General features: G+C 47.8%; 1 pseudogene; it reads right to left on the bottom strand.

Moving 5' to 3' along the window:
• Nucleotides 1–3164: 3164 nt before the first annotated feature.
• LOC101522458 (axin interactor, dorsalization-associated protein-like) lies at nt 3165–3923 on the bottom strand (annotated as a pseudogene).
• Between the last annotated feature and the right edge of the window lie 3005 nt (nt 3924–6928).

The following is a 6928-nucleotide window of genomic DNA, read 5'->3' as shown; positions in this document are numbered from 1 at the left end:
TGCAGGGTCCCAAGTCATTGGGCCGTCCTCGACTGCTTTCCCAGGCCACAAGCAGGGAGCTGGATGGGAAGTGGGGCTGCTGGGATTAGAACCGGCGCCCATATGGGATCCTGGGGTGTTCAAGGTGAGGACTTTAGCCGCTAGGCCACGCCGCCGGGGCCACAACTGTATTTTTAAAACACGATGATTCATGCTTCAGGCATAAGGCAAACGGACCAGGAGCTGAAGCAACATCAAGGACAGAAGATGTTGCTGGGAAGTTGATCATGGCCTCTGGCAGGAAGTCATAGCTGCTGTTCTGGGCTGAGTTTGCTCTGAGCATGTGATCTGACTCATCAGATCACACTAAATATAGACTTGGAGAGGATCACAGCAGAGGGTCTCAGAGGCCAAGGGCTGCCATCTGGATTTTTCTGGTCTGCTTCAGAAAGCAGTCATTTGTCCAACATGCCACTTCCATGAGATCCAGCAGACGGATCATCTGTTACTGGCTCCTGGAGGGAGGCTCACAGTGCTGGGAAACACAGCCCTCCCGAGACCTGGGCTTCTTGGGTTGTAGGACAGATTTGTCTCTCTACAGAAAGTCCTGCTTCCCCCACGCTCAGTAATGATCCCACCCTGCAGGGGGGGCGGTTCTCACTTACGATTATCTGATGACAAAAAATGTTACTGGTGCTGGCTCATCTCATTGATATTTCTTCACATGCTCACAAATGTTGCTGAGAAGCTCCGGAAAAGAAAGATTTTCTCAGACAACAACTATTTATAGGCTTATCATGGAGGTTTAGAATTTGGTGCAACATCTCTTTCCAGCGCTTCCACTACATCTGAGAGGAACACTGCACACCTGTGTGATAGAGTACTTCCTCCCGCTACAAACAAGCCTGCACCACCGCTCTGGGTGTGTTTCCTAAGCCAGGCTGCTCTGGAGCAACACTTTCCTGGGTCCAGCAGAGGCCCCAGTGCTGGGCATTTGTGTGTTTGCCTTTCTTCTGGCCTTCATGGAAAGCTTTAGAGTCATAAAGGAGCTTAGAGAAGAAATTATTTTTATGTGTTTGGAAGACAATGTGTCAGGGAGAGAGGTAGAGAAAGATCTTGCATTTACTAGCTCACTTCCCAAATGCCTGCCGCAGCAGACCAGGTGGAGTCAAAGCTAAGGTGTTTGAAACTCCATCCAGGTCTCCCATATTGGTGACAGCGACCCATGTACTGAGCAGTCCGCTGCCATCTCCCTGGATATCCTAAAGCCAGGAGCTGAATTAGACGCAGAATAGGGGCTGGAATGCAGGGGCCTGATTTGGCATGCGGGTGTCCCAAATGACTGCTTAAAAAAAAAATATTTTAACTTTTTATTGAAAGGCAGATTCACAGAGGGAAGGAGAGACAGAAAGATGCTCCTTTCATTGGCCGCATCAGTTGGAGCTGAGCCAATCTGAAACCAGGAGCCAGGAGCTTCTTCCGGGTCGACTTTCCCAGGCTACAAGCCGGAAGCTGGAAGGGAAGTGGAGCAGCTGGGATACAAACCAATACCTATATGGAATCCCGGAGCATGCCAGACAAGAATTTACCCACTGAGCCATTGCATTTGGTCTCCAAGTAGAATCTTAACTGCTGAGTCAAACGCCACATTCCAGCCTTGGAATTTCATGGGGACAGAAGCTCTAACCCTCTGAAGGCTGAGTAGAGGCAGAGCCGAGACGTGGCCTCCAGAGCTCAACACCATTTCTGGTCTCCCATAAAGGCTTCTGTGAAGATGTTATCTAATTTCTCCCCAACTTCCACCTGGCAAGATGGGGCAACCATTAGCCCTTTCCTTTAAGTAGGATTTTCCAAACTATGGATGTTTTTTCATACTTCCTATCTTCTCTGTGCACAAATTAATTTTTACATCCAGTGCTGGTGTTAGAACAAGTTGCAGGTTGTAATTGATATTGTGTGGGATAGTGTTATCATTTGACCATGGAAGTATCGCTCGAGGCCTTAAAGCACAACATGAATACCTACACAGTCCCCGCTTCTAAGGCCTCGAAATCACAGCAGACAGACAAGTGACAATGCTGGACGTGAGGTATGGGGTGTGTGTGTGTTAGGGTGCAGGGTGCCACATGTAGGCACATGTCATTATGTCTACGGAGTTTTTTTTCTTTTCACATTCTTATTGCTGAATTAAGTTTGAAGATGAACAAACCTAGCCACAACAGTATATTTCCAGGAAGCAGGGCAGAAGTAGTGGTAACTTATAAAACATACTATGAGTTGCATAGTTAATAGAAAAGTAAAAATATGGCCTGGGCCCAGCGCAGTGGACTAGTGGCTAAAGTCCTCACCTTGAGCGCGCCGGGATCCCATGTGGGCACCAGTTCTATTCCCAGCAGCACCTCTTCCTATGCAGCTCCCTGCCTGTGGCCTGGGAAAGCAGTTGAGGATGGCCCAAAGCCCTGTGGCCCTGCACCCGCGTGGGAGACCTGGAAGAGCTCCTGGCTTCGAATCGGCCGTTGCGGTCACTTGGGGAGTGAATCATCAGATGGAAGATCTTCCTGTCTCGCCTTCTCTCTGTACATCTGCCTTTCCAATAGAAACAAACAAACAAATAAATAAAAGATTCATTTTATTTTCATTACAAAGGCAGATATACAGAGAGAAGGAGAGACCGGAAGATCTTCCTTCCGATGGTTTACTCCCCAAGTGACCTCAATGGCTGGAGCTGAGCCAATCCAAAGCCAGGAGCCAGGAGCTCCTCCGGGTCTCCCACGCGGGTGTAGGGTCCCAAGGCTTTGGGCTGTTCTTGACTGCCTTCCCAGGCCACAGGCAGGGAGCTGGATGGGAAGCGGGGCTGCCGGGATTAGAACTGGTGCCCATATGGGATCCCAGTACGTGGAAGGCGAGGATTTTAACCACTACGCTATCGCGCCAGGCCCAATAAAATAAATCTTTAAAAAAATATGACTTAAAATCTACAATACAGCTGTATCCAAAGGAATTTTTTTATGTCAGGGATGTGCTAGACTTTGAATTTTGTGGTGCAGCTTTGCAGTGGACTGCGGCCTACCGGCACAGGCATGGCTTGCTTTCTGATTTCCGGAAGATAACCATGCTACACAGAGCTGTGATGGTTTCCAGCAAGTGGCAAAATCCACAGAAATTCCAGGCTATTCATGTCAGCATCATTCCTTGTGCCAAGTTTGATGTAGATGAAGATAAAATGGCTTCTTGGTCAACCATTGTAATTTGTTTCCTTTAAAGTCAGTGGGTTTCTTGTGCAGTTCTATTACAATTGGTGAACATATGTAGCTTCTTTTCCTGAAGCCACTGGAGCATCTTGCACAGGAGTTAAATCCATGCCGTCTGGATCCTTTACACTAACTGTAATACAGGGATCAATGCACTGCCCAGCATCTTCCGCACCAGTCACCTCAATCCCGATTGTAACATCATTCCTGGCTCTGAGGACAACCTCGGTGATAAAGTACCAGGAACTCTAGCGGGGAAAGAATCAGGAGATCCTGCCCCAGCACCACCCTCCTCTTCATCATCAAATTCTGAATTCTCTTCTTCACCAGGTGCTAAAAGTCTTCTTCACGGGACAGGCTGAACATCAAATGGAAATTTGTTATTATATGTAAGAATATTCTTTAAGATTGGTTCTAGCTTCTTCAGAGCCTCTACTTTAAATTTTTCTTGGGACTGTGTGGACTGTAAAGTAACGCTTTGCAATTCCAAGCATGTTGCAATTTTGCCTACGGTTTTCTTTTGCTCTTCTGTACATCTGGAATTATTATGTTGAGTTTGCTTTCTTTTTGAAGGTGTCTTGCTTATGTCTGATACTCTAATGCCTCCACCAGCCGGCCTCAAGAATCGAATTCGGCGCCTCTCCTCAAACTGGCGCCCCAGTGCTGCAGCAGACTCCGGCCCACCTCTGACATGGTCCGGTCCCACCCTGTAACCCTCCTGCCCCTGCCCCAGCGAGGCCAAGCTCTAGGGTGCTGTCCTCCCCGGGCCTGGCCCCGACATTAACAGGGCCAGGAGGAAGTGCTTCGGTCACCAATGCCATCCGCTGAGGAGCTGCCCAAGCACATTTCATAACTAAGGAGCTTTAAGAAAAAAACTTTAGGGGAAGTTTTATAAAAAGTGGATCTGAGAGAAGGCACTAGCTAAAATATGGCATTCTGCAGCATGTAAGAATTGAAACAATGGTTTTACTAACGTGCAAGTATGTGTGTATATACTGAGAGTATCCACCTTGGATAGCTCCGGTGATGGAAAGATACATGGGTCTGGAAGGCAGGGGAGTGTCTTGGGATGGAAGCATAAGGCAGGTGGGAGTTAAATCAAGAGTGGGTGATTATGTTCAGGAAGCTGATAATGAGTGACCGGGAGAAGGTCACTGCTCAAATGGCAGGCAGGAAGGCTTGTGCAGGACGCTGAAAAAGCAGGGCTTGGGCGGGAAGAGGAGAACCAGAAACGTGGTCAGTGAGGCTCCAGGACTCCAGGACAGAGAGTGAAATCCACTAAATTCTGCCCTGGACCTGTAGTGGTGTCCCTGTGCTGACTTCCCAGTGTAGCTCTTCTGAGGAAGGAGCTGCTCTTTCTTCTGTTGCTATGGTGTGTTACGCTTTGATATGTTGGCCCACTCTCACATTCTTGGGATTACTCTTACCTGGTCAGAGTGCAAAATCCCTTGAATATACTCTGAGGTTCTGGTTGTATCTCTGAGTTTCCCATCTGCAAACTCAACCAACTCTGGGGGAAAAATTGCATCTATGTACTGAAATGTACGGACTTGTTTGGGCTCATTATTCCCAAAAGAGTGTAATATAAAAGCAGCCACTTACCTAGCATTTACACATTAGGGTTTGTAAGCAGTTTAGGAATGCTTGATAGAACATAGGTGGATGTGTGTAGGTTATATGGAAATAGTGTGTCATGTTGTATAAGAAACTTGAGTAACTGTAGACTTTGGTATCCACAAGGGCTCTTGGAGCCTCCCCCCCCAAGACTCAGACACACACACACACACACACACACACACACACACACACACACACACACTAATGAGAGATTAAACTCCCATCTGTTTGTTCATGCCATAAATGGCCAAAACAGTCAATTCTGGTCCGTGCTGAAGCCGGGTCCCAAGAAATGCATCTTGACCTCCCAGATGGTCGACAGGGACCCAGACCTCCATGGCCCTCCAGGGAGCTGGATCAGAAACAGAGAAGCTGGTATTAGAACTGGCACTCCTTTTCGGGATGCCAGTGTTGCAAGCTGTGCTTAACCCACTGAGCTGCACACCAGCTCCGGACATTCAGCTTTAGGAACAGCAGTCTCCGTGGCTGCTGTGCCTCGTTTTCCTTTCCTGCTGGGTACGAATCACTTAATACAGTGATGGGGAGGTTCGCTGGTCCTGTCCTTGAGAACATTCCGGTGATGGGTAGGATAGGTCTCCCCACAGGCTCTTTTTAAAATTAACTAAAAATTAATTTTTATTGGAAAGTCAGATATACAGAGAGGAGGAGATCCAGATAGGAAGATCTTCCATCTGTTGCTTCACTCCCCAAGTGGCCACAACAGCCAGAGCTGAGCCAATCCAAAGCAGGAGCCAGGAGCTCTTCTGGGTCTCCCACAGGGTTACAAGGCTTTGGGCTGTTCCCTGCTGCGTTCCCAGGTCACAAGCAGGGAGCTGGATGGGAAGCAGGGCTGCCGGGATTAGAACCGGTGCCCATCTGGGATCCCGGAACATGCAAGGTGAGGACTTTAACAACTAATGTACTGTGCCAAGCCCAACTAATTAATTTTAAGGGAGGACACAGGTGTCTTAACTGTAGGATACGGGTATCTTAACTGCTGGGCTATATGCCTACTCCTACACATGCATTTTATACAACCTCTCTTTTTCTTAATTCTTCATCTCTCCCAGCAGCTTATAATCACTATTTTAAGTTCAGACTGGCTTTCAAAAAACTTCCCTATAGGGCCCGGTGGCGTGGCCTAGTGGCTAAAGTCCTCGACTTGAACGCGCCGGGATCCCATATGGGCGCTGGTTCTAATCCTGGCATCTCCACTTCCCATCCAGCTCCCTGCTCGTGGCCTGGGAAAGCAGTCGAGGACGGCCCAATGCTTTGGGACACTGCACCCGCGTGGGAGACCCGGAAGAGGTTCCAGGTTCCCGGCATCGGATCGGCGCAGCACCAGCCCGTTGCGGCTCACTTGGGGAGTGAATCATCGGACGGAAGATCTTCCTCTCTGTCTCTCCTCCTCTCTGTATATCTGACTTTGTAATAAAAATAATAAATCTTAAAAAAACTTCCCTATATAAGAAAGTGCATATAGTCTGTGTCTTTCTTTGTCTGGCTTATTTTGTCTTCCAGTTCCATCCGTTTTTGCAGTAAGTTTCAGGATTTCATCCTTTGTGTGGTTTATTAGTCTAACCTGTATGTAGAACACAGTTTGATTATGCATTGTAGACACCTGATTTTATTCTATATTTTGGTTGTTTTGAATAGTGCTGCAATAATGTATGAGTGCAAGTATCTGCCTTGAAAAATATATTTCTTTGAATGACAACATGGCAGAGGGGGACACACATGCACACACACCGCACATACACCCACATACACCCACACCCTGCTGCAAACAGCACCTCTCACACCACATACACACATGAGATAGACAGATAGATACATAGAGTCTTCTGTTTGCTGGTTCATTCCCCCAAATACCTAAAACACCACCGCTGGGACAAGCTGAATCCAAGAGACAAGAACTCCATCTGGGTGCGCTCATGGGTGTCAAGGACTCAAGCACTTGAGCCATCACCTACTAACGCCAAGGCATATTAACAGGAAGCTGGGTCAGGAGGGTGTAGATGGAAGTTGGACCAGGCATTCTGGGATATGCGACTTGGGCATCCCAAGTGGAAGCTTAATCC

The sequence above is a fragment of the Ochotona princeps genome, chromosome 14 (genome assembly GCF_030435755.1).
Source record: "Ochotona princeps isolate mOchPri1 chromosome 14, mOchPri1.hap1, whole genome shotgun sequence".
NCBI lineage: Eukaryota > Metazoa > Chordata > Mammalia > Lagomorpha > Ochotonidae > Ochotona > Ochotona princeps.
This window is presented reverse-complemented; position numbering and strand designations above follow the sequence as displayed.